Source organism: Eucalyptus grandis, chromosome 5, assembly GCF_016545825.1.
Source record: "Eucalyptus grandis isolate ANBG69807.140 chromosome 5, ASM1654582v1, whole genome shotgun sequence".
Classification (NCBI taxonomy): Eukaryota; Viridiplantae; Streptophyta; class Magnoliopsida; order Myrtales; family Myrtaceae; genus Eucalyptus; species Eucalyptus grandis.
Window position 1 is genome coordinate 33,826,984 of NC_052616.1, and position 6,013 is coordinate 33,832,996.

The following is a 6,013-nucleotide window of genomic DNA, read 5'->3' on the forward strand; positions in this document are numbered from 1 at the left end:
ATCGATCTCTCTCAGGTACAAGTATAAATAGGGCCTGCTTCTTTCCAAATGCCACACGGTTCGAACACATACCAGCGAATTCTCTCCCTTCTGGTCAATCCTGAAAAGCTGCCGTTTGCTCCTTACCTTGAATTTGCAGAAAATGGCAGATCAGACCAGTGGGAGCAATGGAGACAGTGAAGTTGTCTTGGAAATAAAAGACAATTCCAGAACCAAGCAAGAGATCAAAGGCATTATGTTCTCTTTTCCCTGTGTTCAAAAGGTTACTTTCGTTCTAATGGAGACTCTTTTTTCCCCCAAAACCCTACCTTCTCGTCTCCTTTTTTTTTACTTTCTTTTTCGCGTGTTCACTTAAAATATAAATGCTCATCAAGAATCTTTTGAGGTGCACATATTGTGTACTGCACTGCCATGGCATGTAGACTCCTCAAACTTATGATAATATGCACATAATTTAGACTTTCGGTACGAAAAGGTTCGATCCCAAATTGCTCAAATTGTTGCAGTTGATTGCGGAGGTCTTTGGGACGTACTTCTTGATATTCGCCGGTTGCGGGTCGGTGGCGGTGAATTTGGGCAACGAAAAGGTGGTGACGCTTCCAGGGATATCGATGGTGTGGGGTTTGGCAGTGATGGTGTTGGTGTACTCGGTCGGGCACATCTCCGGCGCCCATTTCAACCCGGCCGTCACCATTGCTTTCGCCACCTGCAGGAGGTTTCCATGGAATCAGGTGCGACCATATCTCTTCGGAAGTCCAAGTTCCGGAAGTCCAAGTTCCTAACTATTTTTGTCTATCTTCCTTTTAAAATAGGTGAACCATAATGCAAGACAATTTGAGATCAATAGCTATTCGATATTTCAACTGTTATGACAATCATGAAAGACATTGATTTTTGCTCTAAGTTTGTAAGGGCTTAATTTATAAATATCAAGCCGGTTGGTTTAGTTTGTTTTATACCAACCTCTCTTTCATTTGCCTAAATATAAAACCTCAAACTACAATTCAACATATATACCGAAACAAGACATTCGCTCCCTCCTTCCTTTCTTTGCTGTGTTTTCCATATAATTTTGTTGTATGTATTTCCTCTATTAGCAAGTACAAAGTAAAAGGAAGGTCTTTCTTAAAGGATAGCCGCTAAATAGTTCCTTGAATAATGTTTGCACAATTCGGACAGTTTAATTTATTTTAATCAATCTGAGTCACATGTGTAGAATATAAAACGCTCTTGTTAACTTTAAAAAAAGGAAAATATATATAAAAGTAAATATATCCAATTTCCACTTGTCGGATATAGGCCTATCCGGAAAACTTGGCTTTGATCACATGATGCTAAGCAGCCACCGATTTTAGACCTTTACGGATCCAACTTTTTCAATCAAAGATTTATATAGATCTCTTGTGGGTTCATTCGTTTGCAATCTTATTTTTCCTATCTAAATCTTGATCGGCAAAAGCATTAATTTAAGCAATTAACGGAGGATTCTCTTTTATGTTTTTGCTAAGCTAAACTTTCCTCTTGGCTACATTTTGTTCTTGGCGTGTAGGTGCTTCCCTATATATCGGCGCAAGTTATTGGATCGACATTGGCGTGCGGGACGCTGCGGTTGCTCTTCACCGGAAAGCTCAATCATTTCTTGGGGACACAACCGGCCGGTTCGGATGTGCAAGCGTTCGTCTTTGAGTTCATCATCACTTTTACCTCATGTTCATCGTCTCCGGCGTTGGCACGGACAATAGAGCAGTGAGTTCTAACTTCTTTCTTTGAATTATCCGCCGTTTATTGGGGAAATTCCAATGGACATTCGTGGAAAATTTTATGCACAATCCCTTCAAGAAGCGGCCGGATATGAAAATCTTATAAAACGCATAAGCTTAGTTAGAAATTACGTGAAATTCTCGTCGACATGGAAAATAATTAATGCATTTTGCACATAGTACCTAAGGCCAGAAGACAGCGGCCCCTACCAGCAATGCCAGGCTATCCTAACAAAAAGGGTCGACCCACTTCTAAGTTTTTACAAGGCTAGTCAGTTGTGTTCACGTGTCATATTTGAATTTTATAATCGAATAGAGATTCGTGTCATAGGATGACGTAATACTTTTGTTAATTGTGCTGTAAAACTTATTATGCTAAATTCGTGTATGCTTCTGGAGTTCGCGAATAATCATGTTAACGTGTCGGACATAGTTGCTCTTCAAGGGATATGGAGAAGATTTTGACGAGCAAGAGGTGATACTCGGAAAGTATAGACATCCTTAACATCATCCTAAGCAAATGGGACATTATTGAATGAGGAAAAAGATTCATTTTAAATATTAATCGAAGCTAATATTAGTTAATTAATGTTTTGCGATTGGTGCAGATAGGAGAATTCGCCGGTCTTGCTGTCGGTGCAACCGTCTTGCTCAACGTGTTGTTTGCAGGGTAATGATTTCTTCTTCTTAATTGACCATGATTATTTAAATTATTATATTGCGTAAACCGTCTCGATATTAAAATTACTATTTTTGGGCGGCACAAAATAAGAAGCTTTTTGCTATGATATTCTAACAAATAGAATAAAAGAATATTTACAATGTAAAAAATGTAAAATTTGCAACGTCCTTAATCAAGTAAGATGAATAGTATGTGATTGACTACATCTTTTAAATAAACAATTTCATAACATATGGCTTTTATCTTATAATATGTTGCTGTTCCAAATAATTATTTAAGTATTAAAGGTACGTCTTTAACGAAAATGCTATCCTCAACCTTTCTCAAGTAACTCTTCCGCCGTCAATTTAAAAAGAAAGTTATCTGAATAACGGGTATCATTTTTCCAAATAATTGGCTGTCAACCTTTCTTTTCTACGACACAAAGTATGAATTTGGGCAGAAATTAGGGATTCCGTGATGATTATTTTATGATTTTTTTCTTTCATCTGATGGTGGTTAGACCAATAACGGGAGCATCAATGAACCCAGCAAGAAGCTTGGGTCCGGCGATAGTGTCTCACCATTACGCCAAGCTGTGGATCTACATAGTGGCACCAATAATCGGGGCAATTTCCGGGGCCTGGGTCTACAACCTGATGCGGTTCACCGACAAGCCCATCCGAGAAATCACCGGGTCGTTCCTCCGAGCTCCGCTTGAACCCCTCTCTCTTTGACTCAACATTGAAGTCAAACTCCTTTTTTGTTTTCGTTCTCCTTTTCTCTCTCTTGATTTTGCTCTTGATGTACGCATCCATAGTGTAAAGGGTTTAGTTTTCCAAATTCAATTGATGGTTTATTTTGTTCCCTCTCCCGGTCTCTCTTTCTCTCTCTGTCTCTCTTGTTTTTTATACTTGGAAGAGAGCTTGATTGTGAACGTTGACGGGTAGTTTTCCGGTTTACTAAAAATAAATATCTTTACACATGGTAAGAATGAATTAACTTTCATGTCATGTGGTAAAAAATAAGATCTCGAAGAATCTAAAATCGGTGACTTGTAGAAGACCGAAAAAAATTATTCAATCGTTCTACATAAGGATATGCAAATATACCAAATTGGACCGAAAATCGCCAGACCCAGAACCAATTGGTTCCAGGCATGAAACCACCCACCTAGACTGGACTGGTGTGTGTGTCAAGGGCCGAGAGTTTCCTTGGCCTCGGAACGACCCGCGGGTGCCTAGGGAGCGGAATTCGCCAGGATAGCCTTCATTCTTTAGCTGTTTCACGAACGATACGGTAAATAATTCTTCGTGTAAGATTCCACCACGCCCGCCTTCGCTAGGCGTCTAGTCCATTGAATGAGACAGCAGATCCATTTAGGCACAACAACCGGTTTCGGCCTACCATGTCCTTATCGGAGAGTGGCATAAGCTTCCGACCAGTTTGTGCACTTTTTGGAGGCCTACCCCGTCTTGAGCTCCTAAGTGATATAATCATTCTATCCTAGAACTCCTAGCACCAACCATCCCGACACCACTCACGGACCAGTTATGTTCTACCCTTCCCTCACACTCTTCACCGATAACCCCAAGCATATCAACATCGGGTACCATTTCATCCGAGATGTCTTAGTTAGGGGTAATGTTATTCGTTAAAAGATTGCTATAGCAGATAACCTAGAAGACATGATGACTAAGTCTGTTCCTTTGGCGAAGCTTAAGTTCTACTTGGGTTCTATTGGTGTCGTGGCAGTAAACGCCCGTCGGGACGTTGGGAGAGCAAAGATGGATGATGAAAGACTATAACTTGGTTTCAAATATTGAGCCAATGTGGAGAATTGTTAAATTATGTCTTGAGTTTGAATTCAAATAAATCGAATTTGTCGATAAAGTTTTTCCCAAGTATATTTCAACTCGGATAAAGATAAAAAGAATAATATCTTCTTTGGACATATACACATGGACGTTACGCCGAAGTCTCCAGGAGGTTTCGTTTTTGGGATGGCCGAATTCTTCTTATGCAGGTGGGGCCCAAATGGGCACACACACAATTCTTCAGCGGATTCTCTTTGCTCGGCCATGGAAACAAAAGAAAGAAAGCCTGCACGTGGATGGTGGGCCAAAGTCAAGAATTTGACTTTTGGGGCACACATATAAAAGGAAAACAAAACCCTACATGTGAAGTAGCCGTTCAACGTCCACCGAAGCCCTACGTACAACGATCCGCGAGAAGCCGCACGCTGCTGAGAGAGAGAGAGAGGAGCTGCACGTGAAAGCTTGAGATCTTTTCTTTTTGACGTACGACTTCAGTGTAGTATTCTTGTGCTATGAGTTTATTCCCAAGTGAGCTGTTTATTTATAAACACTTTGGGTTTGAAGGTTAAATCTAGGTGTGGAAAACACTTGAGCGATTGCGCGATTGTAAACCATGATACCCGATTATAGTGGATTATTTGCGCCTTTGGCTCTCCCAAGAGACGTAGGTCTCGATATTCGGACCAAATCACGTAAATTTCTAGTGTCCTTATTTTTTAGGTTTATTTTTCTAGCGATTTCGTGTTGCTATAAATTACAAGATTCTGTCGTTTCCGCGTATTATATCCCAATAATTGGTATCAGAGCTTGGGGAAGGATTTCTTGATTATGATTTGGAGCTTTTGTTTGTCTAATTATTATATGGAAATTATGTTATTGCAATTATGTCTTAGAGGAAATCTGAGATTGAGAAGTTTGATGGGAGCAATAACTTTGTATTATTGAGCATCAAGATGCAGGCATTATTGACAACACAAGGTTTGGTCAATGCACTGGATGGTGAAGATGAGTTGCCGATTATAATGAAAGCCTCTGAGAGGGTATAATTGATTGAAAAAGCAAAGAGCATAATCCTATTAAATTTGACGGATGAGCTCTTAATAGAGGTTGCTGAGGAGAAGGATGCCCCAGCGTTATGGGCAAAACTTCAAGCACTCTATGTGAAGAAAGGTTTGAACAATCGCTTGTATATGCTGAAGAAGATGTTTTAGTTTAGATATTCAAGGTACGTCTATCGAACCAACCTAGATGAATTTAATAAACTCATGTTTGATCTGAAGAATGTCAGTAAGATACTTGATGATGAAGAACATGGCATGATGTTGTTAGCCTATTTACTAGAGTCATGTGAGCACTTTACTAATTTGCTGTTGCATGGGCGTACTATTATTACCTTAGAAGAGGTAAAGTCCGTCTTATTCTTTAAGGAGTGGTAGAGAAAGTTGCGAGATGACGGTTTGGCGAAAGGAGCAGTGCAAGCACTGACGATTCGGGATAGAGAACAACATTGAGAGCCTCGTAGCAGCATAGGTAAAAGCATATCAAAATCACGCCATAGAAAGTCCAAAGGACACGTGAAGTGCTTTGAGTGTCACGGGGAGGGGCACATCAGGAGAGATTGTCCAAAGTGGAGAAATAAAGTTGATAAGCAGAATGCCATAAGCAGTGTGGCAAACGTTGCTAAGGGGAGCACTATTGATGTAGAAGCCGTCTTATGTGTGATTGCTACTTTATCAGGAGATGAATGGGTGCTAAATTCGGGGTATTCTTATTAC

At 40.1% G+C, this 6,013-nt stretch overlaps 1 pseudogene; it reads left to right on the forward strand.

The window, feature by feature from the left end:
• Positions 1 to 142: 142 nt before the first annotated feature.
• Positions 143 to 3,158, forward strand: LOC120293848 (annotated as a pseudogene).
• Positions 3,159 to 6,013: the final 2,855 nt, after the last annotated feature.